Source organism: Diadema antillarum, unplaced genomic scaffold, assembly GCF_040938485.1.
Source record: "Diadema antillarum isolate AM-2024a unplaced genomic scaffold, OU_Dant_1.0 scf00000134, whole genome shotgun sequence".
NCBI lineage: Eukaryota > Metazoa > Echinodermata > Echinoidea > Diadematoida > Diadematidae > Diadema > Diadema antillarum.
In genome coordinates, this window is record NW_027271023.1 from 3,182,128 (window position 1) to 3,200,109 (window position 17,982).

Below are 17,982 nucleotides of genomic sequence, written 5' to 3' on the forward strand. Positions count from 1 at the left end.
GTTGATATATTTTCTGTGTATATAAAGAGATAGCCTTAAGGGCAGCCTAGGAAGCATTATAAGCCAGTTCGGAGTTAGCTCATGGACACATTGGTACGAATGACCTTTCTTTTTTTTTCTCAGTCGGTTAGGGGCATGTGCACTCGTTTTCAGCGCAAATGCTTTACGTCAAAAATTATGGAATCATCAATCGTGATCAAACAAAGAAGGAACTTGTGTAGACCAGATGGCCAGAATGATCCGTCAAATTACACTTGGAAAAGCATCCATTTCATTACTTTGCACTGAATGCATTAACAATCTCTTTCTATTGATATTACCAAATACCATTTTTTCTGTCAGGTGGATGTACTGGCAAGCACCATTTATAGGGATTGAATGAATAATCATTCCATCACAAATCCTTATCTCAGTGAATTTAAATACCAACGCGCCTGTTGGTACGAATGACCTTTTTCTGCTCATGCGCAAAGTGGAACTGCGAACTGGCTTATTTCTCTTGGCCACATTTTGATTTGATTTGATTTGATTGTTTGTTTGTTTGTTTGTTTGTTTGTTTTTTGGGGGAGGAGAGTTTGGGGAAGGTAGTAACTTTATAATAAGAATATGGTAAACCTTTTTATGATTTCGTCATGCTGAAATTAAAAAAAAATCACTTAGGTGATGGCAAAATATTGTGTTATGCATGATCTGCTTTTCAACATCATGGTTCTCTACTATACTCTGCTCTGCTATACATTATGATGGGTGATTTGTTTGTCTGACAATAATATTTCGTTTCGATTAAAGTGTATTTCTACCATTGCTCTACAGAGAAAGAACGTCTGCGTTCATTTTGTTTCTACAGGCATTTGAGATCAAATATCATGTGAATTAATGCTTCCCTGTAAGCACCTTTCATTTCAAAAAGCACACTTCTGATTATTAGTGTATATGAATGAATTATGTACATTATAGTTATGCATGATAGATGATCATTAATTACATTCGAAATTCAACTTCTTTCTCTTTGCCAACCCCCCTTCCCATTTCTGTCTGTCTGTCCGTCTGCTGTCTGTCTGTCTGTCTCTCTCATCCTCGCTTTTATTTTGCATGAAACAAACATAATATCGGTCACAGGGTCTACTTGAGGACTGTAACTCGATGCGCGCCCCCTATCTGTTCCAGCAGGACAAGCATTACGACGTGTCCTTCGATACGGGCGACAAGACGATTCAGTGCGGGCGCCACGTGGACGTATTCAAGCTGTGGCTGACTTGGCGATCCAAGGTATTAAGATACTGGTCAGGATTGGTATGCCTTTTTTCCGCTTACTAGTAGTTTGAGCGTTTATGTCCGTGGTTACTTCGATGTACGTTGATACGGCCTCTTACGTTATGTTCATAGAGTAACAGAGTGATGATGTCACATCACGGCCGGCGGAACGGGGGGGGGGGGGGGGGGGGGGGGGGGGGGTCCCCCACTTTTTTGCACCATACAAAAGAATACGTAAGGTGTCACCACTTTAGGCCCCCCAATTTTTTTTTACCCCGGATGTGCGTAAGTGACACCCATAGAGAAAGAAATACCTGGAAACCTTGAAGTGTGAGTGCAGTAAAGCTTTGTTTTTGCGCTGAAGACTTTTTTTTTTTTTTTTTTTTTTTTTGCTTGTCACCTGAACGAGAAGTTGCACTGAAGGCCTTTTTTTTTGTTTTGCTTGTTAGCTCATGGAACCCGGAAGTGGAGGTTGTTTGGAACCAATTTCTATTGTGTTGAATGGCTATTAAATCTCACTTTGGTACTCTATAGACCCTACAAGACGCTAAGCGCATAAACGCTTGGGGAAAAAAAATGTTCTCTTCCACCAACGGGCAAAACATGAATTTTCCCATCAGAAAGAATCATAATCTCTAGTCATAGATGAATGACCGAGAAATAGATGAATAATGGAGAAGTTCACGTGCTAAATTATTAACCAAGTTTATATCTTTGTACAGGGAACAAGAGGATATGAGACACAGGTCAACAAACTTTTCGATCTAGCACAGTAAGTTCTGAGATATGCATTCATGTGTGTGTGTTTGTGTGTATGTGTGTGTGTGTGTATCGTAGATTATGTATTATGAAACATTACGTGTACATCATAGTATATACACATGCATACTGCGGATTAGGTTGTGGATATCTTTGAAGCAGAAATAGGATCGCGGTCGAGCCGATTGTTTACATGAGAAATTGATAAGCTGAAATATGTAAGCATCTATTACGATTGGCATATTTGATTTTAATTTGATGAATTCTCTGTTCCACGATCGCTCTCCCTTCATCCCTTTCTTCTCTCTCCCGCCATCGCTCTCTCTCTCTCTCTCCCTCTCTCTCAGCCTATAGCCTATTCAAATTTACAAATTATATAAGTATTATATGTAATATTACGATACAATGCATTCCTCAAGGCCTTTTGACATCAGACAGTCATTCGGAAGTTGATGTTTTCATAAAATGTAGGTGGACCCTATGCTATTAGAAGAAAAAAAAATAACTTTCATAAAATCGATGACTGATGGAAAAGGAATATGCCTGATGTTTTATCCGAAGGGACTGATATCCTATTGTGATGAGGTCGGAAGAGTTGTGACCTTCCCATATCAGAACTTTTCAGAATATATAGGAGCTAGAACATTCTACACATTGTTAGCAACAAACGGCACCTACTTTATCATTCGTTGGTTGGTCGAAACACTCTGAAAACATAATACTTTTAACCGTTGCGTCACAAATTATTGGTCGTTCTTTTTTTCCACAGCTTTGCAATGCATACCCACGTTTAATGCAATATGAACATAAAAAATACAATTGCTGACTGGTATTTGACATCGGATGATAATGCCCCTAGCTTCTGCAGCAATACATATTTATAATGTTTTATGCAGTTCTCGTGATTGGCTATCTTGTATGGCGTAACCTATATTTCAAATCATCAGATGTAATTGAGTTTTATTTTGCTAGATTCACAAAGGTTTGCTCGATTGTGTATTATTCCACAGGTATCTGGTCGACAGAGTAAAAGCCAAGGAGGGCTTCGAGTTGGTGTATGAGAAGGTAAGGTAACCCTTTGCATGCTTAGAGTTCCGATTAGCACAGAAATCCCTGTAGTGTTGTATAGGCCAACACACTGTCCAAAGTCTTTGTCACACAAAGGATTAATCTCGTTAAATCTAAACACGACAGCACTCGCCCCAAACATGTAGTCATGTTACCCAACTCTCAGAATGTCGGCGGTAATTACTTTATAGATTACATTCATCAAAACGGATTCCAGTATAAGCATGATAGGGGAAAATTGAATATGAGAGTTGAATCTAGTTTATATGTGATCATTTGTACCTTTTATTGGATTTATACTTAGCCCCTCCTCTTTTCAATGGTTTCTCATTCACATACTAAACCAAAAAAGTTCTATATTCGTGGAGTGACAATTGCAAATTTTGTTATGCTGAAATAAAATCGTGTGTTCGGTTCGTAGTGCATTGTATGCATCATCAGTATAGACAGTACTCGGTAAAACATGGTTAGGTAGACATTGCCAGTCGTGAATGAAATACAAAAAAGAGAGAGAAATATTTAGCGAAATACTGAGTCCACCACGTTTCACTTGATTTATAGTGTTTTATTCTTTGTCTACCATAAAATCTTACATTTAGGTGCTTGTGTTTCTAGGACGCCACACGCACACACACGTACTCTCCAACAGAGAAGCGGAATGTAATTATAATCTGTGCAATAGATTTTAATCATGTCATCATGTAATAAAGTTTGATGGTCAAGATAGAACACATGGATACGAAAATATTTGCTATTCTCTCAAACTATCTACATAGAATTGATTACCGTATCTATCGATGAGTACATCCAAGAAATATATCGCACCTAATACGTTATATCTAAATATGTCTTAAAAGAAAAATATGTTTTAAAAGAAAAAGAATCGGAGTGTCTGATGCCCGGACTAAATTCTGGTCCATATATTCTTGGAAGATTTCTGAATGTGACAAAGATGTCAAAGGGTAATTACAACTGCATCTATCATGTTATATCCCCAACCTGCTCTCTTTCCGTCACCACACTGGAGCCCCCACCCTCCCCCTCTTTCAAGTCCATTCTCCCTCTCTCACTCTCGCTCTCTCTTCTCCACCGCAACAGCCCGAGTTGACCAACGTGTGCTTCTGGTACTTTCCGCCAAGCCTACGGGAGATGGAATCATGCCGAGAAAAGCAACTAAAGCTTCACAAGGTATGCCACGGAGGGTTGCAATCGATTATCAGTAATGATTTTGATGCTGGTTTTCATATCAACTAAAACGATAGTCATTAGTGATTTTGATGTTGTATTTCGTATTAACCAAATGCTCAAACTCAGAAGTCCAGTGGTTTCACATGTCATCAGCTTTGATGAAGACGCACACATTCCCTCAGTTAAAGGGATAGTAACGTGTCGGCTGAGATGGGGCTTCAGGTTTCCAACGTTTTTCGACAATGATTTTTTTAAGATAATGATAAACATCTTATGAAATATGAAAGAGCATAAAATTCCGAGAGGCTTTCAAAGTTCATTAGATCAAAATTGGTTTTGAAATGGCTAAGATATCCAAAACAAAGTGATCCTGATAAAAGGTGGGACTCACCTTTAATATTAGGATCGCTTTGTTTTACTTTGTTTTGGGATAACTCAGTCATTTTCAAAACCAATTTTCATATACATAGAACTTTGATTGCCTCTTTGAATTTTAATCTCTTTCATATTTCATAAAGTCATTTTTAAGTATCTCGTAAAAAGTTAGAAGCTGAATCATCACCTCAACCGATACTATACCACCCCTTTAAAGGGTGGAGCATATCAGCGGCTGGGCCAAAGAGAGGAAAAAAAAATCTTCATCAGATTACCAGACGAGAAATATTATATTCTTAGGATGTTTGAAAAACGCACACACGCACACGTACACACAATTAAGTAAGTTAAGTAGAAAATGATTATCCCAGGGTCTACAAAATATACCGTGCTTTCGAAACTAGTCCCAGAGGACGTGATATGATACAGAAATTGTACTATGTTTCACGTCTTTATGACGGACAGTTTAGAAGATCTAATCAAAAAGCACGATGATGATGTTGTAGACTCTCTGTAACTCTATGCCTTTCCATGTTACACATTACTTTTAGATGATGATGATTCCAAGACGATTCGTAGTTCTTAGCGTCTTTTTCACAACTGAGATCAAACTCAACTTCACTAATTTCATAAACGAATGGTTTCATTTGCAAGGTATGGGGAGGAATGGGTTGTGTGTGATACTCCCGAACCGAGAGATTTTTGTTTTGGTACAGAGACTGTGGAAATGATTACAGTGTCTTTCTTTGTTGAAGGTTGCTCCTGAAATTAAGGCGAAGATGATGAACAAAGGCACCGTGATGGTTGGATACCAGCCGCTGGGAAAACAAAGTCAACTTCTTCAGGATGATTGTCTCGAATCCGGCTTCGACCAAGAGTGACATCGACTTCCTTCTTGACGAGATTGACAGGCTTTGGGAAGCAAATCACGTGGGAAGAGTGAAAGTACCACGTCATCGTGGAATCGTCCAATCATCTTCCCTCTTTCCCATCCTCACCCCCCTCCCCCATTTTTCGAAAGTCAACGAACTTTGTGGTCATATTGGTGTGTTCAGTTAGGTGTGAATAGAGCCACATTCAATATTACTCAAGAGTTTGGCAAATTCGGTGGCGGACACGTTGACGTCGTTCGGTGCTCGGTTGCTTTTAGTTGGAAACATGTTGAACTATCCAGAATAGGGGATGCAGACTTTACTTATTTGATGACAAACATCTGCATATATACAAGCAAGTAAATGTCAGCGGAGAAAATAAGTCATCTACATGTGTACTTTACTTGTAGAAGTGTTAATTTTATTTATCTGCGTATCAAATTACATATATTATGAAACGTCTGCCTGGCGATGTTCTAATAACGTGTCATTCTAATTGCTTGTTTCTGTCACAGAGAAGCTTAGTTAAACCACAAACTTTGTCGATGTATTTTCTGATGGTTTAAATGCCCAGATTCAAATGAATATTTCATTGTCCTTCTGAACTAGTTAGAGCATACAATATTATTTCGGTATCATAAATTGCATTATGTATATATCATCATCATTGACGGATTTAACACTGCAAACAGCAGAGAGTGAGCATGATTCCATCCGACTATAGATATGCACGAAGAACCTTCTGGGGGCTTATAGGACAAGGCAGATTCCCTCACGTATTTTTACAATAGAGAAAATCCGTCCAGTCGAAATGGTGATTAAAATGCAAATCCTTCGTGGACTGATTGCATCCCCACTGTATTAAAGGAACTAGATAGCGAGAAGACCAAACATGCAAGAAGAAGGGCATACACAAGAAGGAGACCTATATCTACTTGACAAAGGAAAACAATGAAACACAAAGTTCGAAAGAAAATTCACTTTGAATACAAATGCACTGTTGATCAACCGTGGTTCACATCGTAAATTCAGGACGGTGAATGTATAATAAAGGCTTACTATCACTGAGGCTAGACATAAGAATAAGCGATAGCTATCAATTTACATACGTCATGGGGATTTATTTGCGGTATTTATTGTGACAATAACGTATCCTTTCCCGTGTTTCCCTTTTTATTGCATGTAAATGTAGTCATATGGATTTTATCGCAGGATTTGTCACACGTCTGCGGTCTTGTCAAGATTTCTTTTTCTCTTCGTACTAAGAGTTAGGTTGAATTTTGCATAAGATATGATGTGTAGACGTGCACATGGGCATTCTTTTTCATTTAAAAAAAAAAATGAAATCTAAAAAAAAATCTCATCTTCTAGCGGGTTCTGAACCCGTTCGTGCTATGAATTAAGACAACGCTGATTTGAAAAGACATAAATCATTTTAAAAGAAAACAATGTGTGTGCATGTATGTCTGTTTCGTATGTATGTATGTATGTATGTATGTATGCATAATGACTGCAGCGATCCCCGTTTTATCATGATAAGGCCGTGCTCTGGTATACGATGCGCATCATATCAATCAGGAGCTGCCGTTGCTATGAATTTAAACTTCAGCGTGTTTATTTCCCAGTTATGTATAGGATTTTTTCTCATAAATTTGAAAATGCTGGAAGGGTACAAGTGGATGGAAAGCGTGGGTGGGGAACGTGGGTGTTGAAATTCTTAGACGATTAGTTTAAACTGAAAGTGCACGGAGAGGCAGAAGAAAGCTCACTTGAGCCAGGACGTCTTCAGCATTGTCGACCTAGCTATAAATCGGGTGTGTTCATGACCCGTATACTGTTTAAACAAGATTACATGTAAACTTCCAAACAACATAATGCCTAAGTGATCCTCCCCCCCCCCTCATGAAAAGACGGAGAAGAAGACGGAGAAGGAGAAGGGGCAGAAGAGAGGAAGACGAAGAAGATGAAGCGGAAGAGGAACAAGGAGAGGAAGAAAATGATGGCGAAGAAGTGCAGAAGGAAGAGGAAGAGGAGGAGGAGGAGGAGGAAAATAAAGAAAAGAGGAGGCCAGTTGTTATAGCAGACTGAAGCTTTCCCGATGGAGTGTAAATCTCATCTCGCATCCTGTTGTTACTAAAGGCAGAGGAAAAACAGGTCCATTTGTCATGATGCGATCTTTCAATCCGTCCAAGGAACTTCCTGTAAAGGCTTTACAGGTTATGTTAATCAGAAACAAATGGAGAAGCAAAAACAGGTATGATGAAAGTGAGACAGTATATTGTCATCGCCATGACTATTACAAACAGACATCATGATTGTTCTGTTTGATATTTTGTTGCTTGTCTCCTGCAAACACGACAAGAAATTGTTCCTGAATAGAAGGAACAAAATACAGACACAAACACATAGACGCAAATACACACACACACACACACACACACACACACACACACACACACACAAACAAACATAAAAACACAGGGTCTATGTATATGTAATAGATATGTATAATATAATACGCATGAAGATACCAATCCATCACTATTCCATCCGGCAATAATCATCACTTTAAATTATTGGATTTTATTCGCAAATCCGAACTGACCCTGGAATGAGAAAGTGACAGGGACAAAGAGAAAAGGAGTTAGAAAGAAAGAGGGAGACAGAGACATAGATTGCTATTTCGATTATCAAACGCTTTTTTTCATTGTGCACAATAGCTGGCAGCTGTAATACGATCGAACAACCACACTTCCGGTTTTTTTCGGTTTACGGCGTCATGTTCGCTGGACATTCAGTGGCAAAAAAAGGGGAAAATAAAGTGGTGGTATCAAAGAAAACATCCTCTTCATAAGACATGCTAGTAGTCTGCTACTCTGAATTAAAGCTAATCAAAGTCGGTATGATACGATAGCCGAGTGGCTGAATATATTGTAATGGCCTTCATATTTGATGCATTTATTACTATCGTGTTTGTTTGTGTGTGAGAGAAAAAGCCACCGTCTGTAGGTTCAACTGTCCGATTCAAGATAATATATGCAGTGCCAAGTTTAGTGGTATATCAACTGGCGAAGAGTTTGCCCTCTCCTGGTTTTGATGACGGAAATGACTGTCGCATCTTATGTTACAGCAGATATCGTAGCCCAATTGCAGATATAAAACAAATTGCTCACTAATGTCTATTGATATGGGAGTAATGTTTTTAACTTTTTACTGATTCATTGATGAAGAAAAATGGTTTAATTGATCATTACATTATGATTATGTTTAATGCGCAAAAGTTTAAAATTGTTGCAATTCGTATAAACAATACCTGTTCTATGCAAAGGCATTGACTTCTTTGCACGTTCAACATCCTTTCGACTGATGATTGCTTTGATGTTGTCAGAAATTTCTTGTTCCTGTTCTTGGTGTTCAAGAAGCCAAGAGCCAAGAGCCCAATATCAATATCAATTTCATTATCATTGGTAACCGTAGTGCCCGCAACCATTGATTACACTCAGTACAATGATGATCATCTAAAATTATGTGAACCGCAAAGGATTATATGGAAAGTGACATATCATATCTAGAGAAAAGACGGGTGTATTAAGCAAGAGTGAGATTCATGGAGCAAAAGAAATATGAATGTATATTGAGAGTAATGCGAGCAATGTGTCCTGCCTTGTGAAGGACGTGGAAAATATGGTAGTAACGAGAGTATGTCATCTTCGATATGATGTACCATATTCTCATCTAACATCATGGTGTCGTCTTGGCCTGTGCAATGGCGTCGTATTTAGACCGTAAAAAAAAGAGAGAGAAAACGATCATATATTATGAAAGGGGCTCTCTCTTACAATTACGAAACAAATATCTTTGGTCCAGTATCATTATTCGGAATATTTTCCCCTACGGCTGTAAGTCTCACACACCATCATATACGGGGTATGAGGTTCCGTGATGTATGTCGAATAGACAATATTATGGAAATCTAGTAGGGGTGTAAGTTACCGCCATTTTGAAAGTATTTTCTCCAAATCGTCTGTTTGCAGCACAATCTCTGTTGAAGGATATGCCTCTACATTTGCAAGCCCGCCAAATCTATGTCAGACAGTATTGAGACTCGAGGATTACTCTCCGGACAAGCCCCCAATCTTCACTTGTTCTGGCATGACAGTAGGGCATACTAGAGCAAGGGGATTTCATATTTTTTGAGGAGAGAGATTATAATCATAACAAGCAGGAAAAAAAAAAACAAGACCTGAAAAAAAAAGAAACAGAAAGCAACTCTAAATCAGTTATTGTAGAACAAGGGGTTATTTGTTATGCTATCATGATAAGTGAAATTTGTACTGTATTAAGGAAACAAGCTCATCCAAAGCTTAAAGGGATGGGAGGATTCAGCTTTTAACTTTTTTTTTGTGAGATACTTGGAAACTACTTTATGAAATGTTAAAGAGCATACCATTCTTTTTTACCATTTTTTTAATCTGTTTTGAAATGGCTGAGATATCCAAAAACAAAGTTGAAGAAAGCAATCCTAATATCCTTGATATCTCAGCCATTTCCAAAACAATTCTCATCAAATAAACTTTGAATTCCTCTTAGAATCATATGCCCTTACGTATTCATGAGAGGTTTCTCATTATCTGAAAAATTACCGTCAAAAAATGTTGCAAACCTGAAGCTCCATGTCAACCGAAACTCCACCATCCCTCTAAAGAGAACGTCTTCTATGTTTGTTTGTTTGTTTGTTTTTGTTTTGTTTTGTTTTGTTTTGTTTTGTTTTGTTTTTTTTTTTTTTTGGGGGGGGGGGGGTAAATCTAAAGAGCGCAATGCTTTCCTGCAGCATAACAGTCGCTAACCGTTTGTCATGATAAATGAAGAAATGAGCGTAATATATTTCTGAAAGGAGGTGACAGACAACTTCGGTCTTTCACGAAAAGAGCAATACGAAATTCTTGACGAGATGTTCTTTACTCATTGCAAAATGGAGTTGTCGGCTTGGCTAGACATAAACTGTATCTTATGGTAGAGAGACCTATCGCCAGAAGAGCAATTTTCTCGCTCCCTCGCTTTTTATTTATCTTTTTTTTCAGGGGGAGGAGAGGTAGAGAATATTTTATACATTTTGTGTCAATATATTTCATTCCTCTATCCCGTTATCCCCCTGCAAGTTATGTGAATATTTATGATGTTGATTAACAAGTCAAAGAAATATTATGATATTAATGAGAAATATGGATTTGCATCGTTTGATTTGATAACACCCTAGAAATTCTCTGTGCAATAATCCTGTTGCCATGTCTAGTGGAACGGAAAATTGTCAAAATGTGACACTTTTGTTGGTCGTGTTACCTTGATTGTGCATCATCAATGTTTAACAAAAGGATTTCAGACATTTGTATAGTCATGTTATATCCAAATATTGTCATCGAAGATTAATGACATCAAAAATATATATTGAAATTAAATTGTGATGGATGAGTATCTACAAAGTGTGTGACGAGCGTTTTTGTTGTACTGTTTATGACATGTCGGAATACTCCAGCATGATGTTACCTTTACAGTGATATCAAAATCTAAACATCGGCAATGCCTAATAGACAATCTATCAGCTGATTTTAGTCAGAGAAATCTAATATATTTCGTTTTAAAACAACAATTGGGAAATGCGATAGAAAGGAATTGAGAAAGAGAGAAAGATAGTACAAGATGAAATTAAGCCTACGTTCTCTTATGACCTACAGTATACTTATAGCTGTCTTGTTCTTGTTCTTATTTATTTGTTTATTTTCCTGTTCATTAGTCAATGATATGTGTCTACTGTAATTAAGAAAATTAATGATAATGAAATGTAGATTTTTTTTAACAAACATCAAAATATGGACTTTTTACACTTACTATGACAAGACAGCGAGTGCATTATCCTCTTATGGTCCGTGAATACAGTTCTTAAGACGAAACGATATTTCAGACTTGGATAATATTTGGAGACAACAAGGTTGGATACTTGCCTTTCACATGAAATGGGAGAGGCAAACCTAAGTATTTAAAAGAGGCAGGCCTTAAGCTGCGAAAGCGAGCTCTTATCCAACTGTATACTTATAAATAGTTGATAATCAATTTACGAAGTTCTTGACTTGTCAAGCATAGCCGTTGTTGTTTGTTCAAAGAAGTAGCCGTGTCAACAGTGTCATGTGCACTGTATCACTGTACATCGGGGCAAAGACGAGAAAATATCACGGCCTGGATTTGAAGACTGATCCACAAAGTGTTTACACGGACAAATATGGAAACTGGTAAGCCACTCGACATTTAGAACATTAATTCGTACCTTTTAACCTGTCGCACAATCATCACCTGACATCTAAACTCTTTCAAAGCTTTTACAACTTCTATTTTTACCCCAGGAGACACCAAACTGCCAAAGCAATTACGCAATGTGTACGCATATGCATCATGGTGCTGTTCGTTATTCCGAAGGTTTGTTATTCCGAAGGTTCGTTATTCCGAAAATGAAATAGTGTTTGTTATTCCGAAGACTTGTTGATCTGAAATGAAATAGGGTCCGTGGCGAACATTTGGGATAACGAGATTGTTTCATTTTGGGATTAACGAACCTTCGGAATAACAAACCTTATTTCCTTTTCGGATTAATGAACCTTCGGAATAACAAACCTTATCACATTTTCGGATTAACGAACCTTCGGAATAACGAACTGTAACCTGCATCATAAAACCAACAAAAAGTCGCCAAAGGATTTTTAGTTGAGAGCTGATTCTTAAAAAACAAACTTTAACATGTTTAAGCTTTTAGAATGTAGTATTATTCACAACAAATGGACTCTTCTATTCAACCTATCTTAATACCGGAAAGAGAGCACACACTCTGTGAAAGTGGGTACTCCGAGAAGAAGCCCTGAAGTTTAGGGTCTCTTCAAGCCCTTAGCAAGCTGATCTGTAAGAAATAACAAATTGCCTGTTATAAGGCATTCCTAATCACACTATTCCACAAAAAGATGTTCTTGAAAAACCACAATTGTCCATTTGTTTTGTGATCTAAAACTTAGGTATTTTAATGTAGAAGTCTATTGCTCTGTCAGACAATATTTTGAAAAACTAAGGATTGACTAGGTTGACCTAGTTCACCTATTTAGTCCTCACGTGAAACCGGGGAGGGTACTTTTTGTCCGATTCCTAGCTGATACACCGTCATTATATACACTCTTGAGAGTTGTTGAGGATTCCCTTCCATATGAAGAGTTTGTTCGCAAAAAAACCGGCAAGTCCATTTTTGAAGATTTTGAAGTACGGTCTCTGTCATAAAGTACAAAATGATACCTTTTGAACGATATATTGGTCACTACATATAAAGGTATATTTTTGAAGTTATGGTCAAAAGAAGCAAAATTTTTCTTATCATTCTCTCTATTTTTCTTGACCTTTAATCGCAAACATCTCCATTTGTCAAATATGGATTTATCGGTTTTGGAGAACAAACTCTTCATATGTTCATCATACACAAAGAAAGAAAAGATACCAGTAATGCATTATCAACCAGATCAACGTCCGAAGAATCTTGATGATTGCAACAGTTACACTTTGTTGGACGATGATAATACATCGCTGATCTCTTCCTTTTATATTTTGTGTACACATGTGTGTGTATTATACAAGTACATATGTCATTGGTTTGGCTATGAATGGTAAAAATGCGCTTTTATGTTTATCACTACTGTGAGTGTCTAAGAACGAGTTGATCTACACTGGTGATAGTAATGATGATAATAATGATGATAATAGTAATTACTGTTATTATCATTAGTACTATAATAATAGTAATAGAAATGATAAGAAGAATAAAAGTAACAGTAGTTGTAATAATAGTAATTATAACAATAATGATAATGCTGCTGCTGATACTACTACTACTACTACTAATAATAATGATGATAATAATAATAACAGTATTTTTGAAAATAATGGTTACTTGTATAGCGCAAAAGTTCACCTTTCGATGAAACCAAAGAATGACCAAAATGTATGATTTGGAAGAAAAGGGAGAGAGAGAGAGAGAGAGAGAGAGAGAGAGAGAGAGAGAGTGAGATATTGAACTCAGACTGGTTTGGTCAGGCAAGAGCGTACTGATAATGCTATAAGGATTAAGAGGGTTATTTATACTCGCAAAATTCATTCATACTGCATAATCTGAGTTCTGTATAGCTCTTCTCGGAAAGCGTTGTCGCGAATGTGCATGGCCACCCATTTCTAGAGTTTGGCGATGAGCGCACGGCGGAAGACGGGAAAAAGGGGGTATGCACACGGGGAGGAGAGGGGGAAAGATGCTCTTGTTTTAAAGGAAGAGAAACGTAAACTTAATTCCTTCACACGTTAGACGGTACGTCAACTAATCGATCGCAAGGGGACGTGATGAAGTCGGGAAGCGATGCAGGATCACGCTTCGCACTCTAACGGCATGAAGCACGGAGGCGAATGCGACACCGCTGCCGACGCCTCGTCTGAGATTCCGTGCAGTCGGGCCCTTTCTCGCTGCAGCGGCGGTGGGATGACATGCTCTCGGTTTCGAATTTGTCAGGCGGTCGCCTGCCTAATAGCATGACGGGTTCGCGGGATCGCCGTTTCGATTAGTCAGTTGTTGCTTCGGTCATTCCTCTATTCTCCCCTCTCCCTCCCGCCTGATCTGTCTCCCTCTCTTTCATGTGAAGAGGAGAGGAGAGGAGATGGGAAAAAAAGGAAAGGGAAAAAGTGGAGAAGAGTTTTGAGGAGATGAAAGGAAAGTACAAAAGAGGAGAGAAAAGGGAACAGAGGAGAGCCCTATTTCCTCATGCTGTTGAATATGGTCATGAGATCACACTATTATACTTCTGATGCTTCCCTCAAATTCACCCTGGTGCTCACAATCAGACGGTCTGGCCGGTGGCGGTATGGAGGATAACCCTGCCGCTTACACCACAGAGCACGTCCAACAAAAGGCTACGGGCATTGCTTTCTGTACATACCTCTCTCACAAGGGGCGACAAATTTTCACCATCAGTAACGTTGCGTTCATGTAAAGCTGTGACAGTAGTGTTTGGTCGAATACGATTTTCATTCTAACTTTCACTAAATTTTCTGTTGAATTTGTGAACGCTTCATATGATGTCGTGTGAAAAAACAACAAAACAAAACAAAGCAAAAAATCAATCTAGACATTGTGAAAGCTTGCGAATTTGCAACATGCAGAAAATTCATTTTCTTAAAACGTGTTGTCAATTTAAGATTAACAGATTTAGCAATTTAGAAATTTTTGACAAATCTGCAGCAGACACAGTTTTATTTTTACTTTTCAGATCGAATGAGTACAACCACTTCTGTGTAATCTTTCTCCAGTATACGATATTGAGTACAATCCAGAGTTGCCAATTTGAAAATTAGAAGATTATATTTTTGCCCCATGGCCAACCGAACGTCAGACGCCATTCTATTATGAATAAAATGTATAAATGTATACCGCGTAGACAAACCAAGTGAAACGAAAGTATAATGTTCACAGACAGACACACAATGAAAAGCCACGTACACACGTGTTGAAATCATATTTACACAGGATAGCGTGTCTTATCCTCGATCACAAGGAATGTTTATTCAAGTACGAGAACAAAAATATAGTACTTTGATGAAAAATACGCCCATATGACAGAAACGAATACTAGTATTAAATTCATAAGTGAAGTAGGATATTTTAGTGATCAAAGTCGAGTGAGTAATCAAACAGGTAAGGGAAAGGACAAGGCAAGGGTTAAGGGTGACAGTACCGGAGGTGTGATTGACGTTTAACAGGGTTTAAGAAATGATTTCAATTCTAGTTAAAATCCGGCCATGTTGTGTGAAACCATTTAGCACTGTCTGAATGTTTCGTTAAGCTTAGTTAATCATATTCTTGTGCTTCCCAGTACTGAAGTAGGGCTACCTTGAATAAGTACACGTGTACCTTCATAATTATTCTCCTTTAAAAATGTAGTGAGCAGACCACAGAAGCTTATCATTAACCTTCCATCAATCAAAGATAATAGTGACGATGATTACTGTAACGATGATAAAGATGAAAGCTGCCTTATGTATTATTGTGAACACATTTTCGTACGGTTTAAAATATACCAGCATACCAGGGTGTCGTGGTAAATTTGGCACTGGACATGCTGGAATTTGGAGTACTGCAATACCGCTGGTCCACATTCGGTGGAGCTTTTACATTTTACTGTATTACAGTAAAATAACTTGTATAATGTTTTCAACATTTCCATTGTAGACGCAAAGCAAGTATCTGCAGTATGTTTTGATTTTTTTTTTGGCACCATACCGTGGTGGTTGAAATTCATCGAGGCTCTCCATTGGGATATCAACTACTGTGTTAGCCAAACAAGTGCCCGGTCAAATTATCCATTAAATCAAAAGTTGAAGAAGTCTTAAACACGGTTTTTCGGGATATGTATAAAATTTTGGATTAAAGATCTATTTCATCTTAGGCGGTAAACATGTTTATATCTTCAAACGTCAGAGTCTGTGTTCTCTGGCACATGTCATGAAACTTCGAACACTTGTCTACTGAATTGTACAGTGGTATGATACTTCGAAATTGTGAAGTCAAACCCAAACATTCAAAGATCGAATACCTATTATTAATCTCCATCTTGATCTGATTTTAAGCTTGCTGTTTAGTGCATAGTAAGCTTTGTAGGTCGGATGGTATTTTCCTCTTTGTGTTCGCTGCATTGACAGGATTTAGACTACACAGTAAACATGAATTTTGTACACATGTACATCGGGATCTAATATTTCTACAAAGTATACCAGACACAAACTATATCGTTCATCGCATATGTACACGCTTCACTAGAGCAAAGAATACAGAAAATCATACCGACAAAATAAATTATTAAGTGTTCATTGAATTTGATGCCTAGTAAGATACGCTGATCATGCATCAAAACTACGGAGCTTTTATTTGTCAGTTTCCACCAGACCCCCCCCCCCCAAAAAAAAAAAAAAAAAAAAAAAAAATAACTCTTACATTGTTCAAATGGCTCTGTTTCGGGAATTCTTTTCATAACCGGAGCACCGAAATTATGATTAGATTTCAATGTATATGGCAGTAAATCTTTTGAAAATACAACACTTTCATGACTGAGTAGAACGACTAAATTTATCGTTAATGTACCGATGAAGACGGTCATTAAAACCCAGTTGGTTGAGGCAAGGTGTTGAAAAGATATGTGACTTACCCTTTGCCGTTATGTCTGGATCAATATAACAACCGATCGAGGTTTGCATGGTAAAGGAATACTTACCATTTTTTTTTTTTGGTCAAATTAGAATTCAGACGTAACAAAACTTGTCTCAAAGAAACTGTCTAATAATCGACTGAAAGTGCTTCTGACTACTAATTTCGGGTATAGTAACAATCGACGATACGAGAAAATTGATTTTGAGACGACACAACAAGAGTATTTTTTCGATATCTTATGTTTTACAAATTGACAGGATGAAACCTAAGTGTCTACGAAGCGATTATCTCTGTGTCGAGGGCAACAATTTTAACCACAGACCCTCGGAAAGTCAGTTCGTTATCAAAAAAATAATCATCCACGATGAAACCTGCAAATGAGAACAGCTGATATATCTGATGATATCGCGACGCTATCTGTATCTCGATTCTCAGAAGCCGTCGTTCGCTTCTGCCTGAGCCAGCTGGTCAATGATCTTCTGCACCAGCGGTAAGTTCCGGAGTTCATATTTGAAAAGCGTCCTCGTTGTCGACGTCGAATACCTTGTCGTCATGTGCTGGCGGTAACCAGGCTCTGCCGTATCTGGAACCAATTCTGAATTGTTTCGTCAGTAAAGCGTCGCGTGCTGCAGAAATAACAGAAGAAAAAGAAAATCCCATGTGCTTGATATCGTCGCAAGTTCGTGAGCTCCCAGTAGTTAACCGAGATCAGAAAAAATTAGACTTGACGAGTTCATCCCAAAACTTGATTCAATAAAATACGATTCAATTCAATTCAATTCAATTCAATTAATACGAAAAAATAAATAAAAAATACAAACACACTTACATCAGATACAACGTTTACAATGATGAGAGAAGGCAGGTCAAAATGAAATTCAATCATATGGGAAAGAAAATCGTTAATAATGGCTCTTAGCAGCGCATTGATGAGTGCAATGGTTGATTCTTAATTGCGTGTCATGATACAGTAAACATGTTTCATTAGATTATGCAGATGTTTAGATGGTCCGATATCAAGATATATAGTTACCTGGAATGAATCAGTTATGAATATCAAAGCAATCAAATATTACACTGTAGTATATATGTATATAATATATAATATATAGTATATATATATATAGGCCAACATACATATATGTACATATCCATACATCATATATATTTTATATCTACATTTATATGCATGTGTAA

General features: G+C 37.7%; 2 pseudogenes; one reads left to right on the forward strand and one right to left on the reverse strand.

The window, feature by feature from the left end:
- LOC139720844 (glutamate decarboxylase 1-like) overlaps nt 1–7,483 on the forward strand; it is a 57,744-nt pseudogene extending 50,261 nt beyond the window's left edge.
- A 9,108-nt stretch (nt 7,484–16,591) lies between these two features.
- Nucleotides 16,592–17,982, reverse strand: part of LOC139720899 (uncharacterized) — a 57,600-nt pseudogene continuing 56,209 nt past the window's right edge.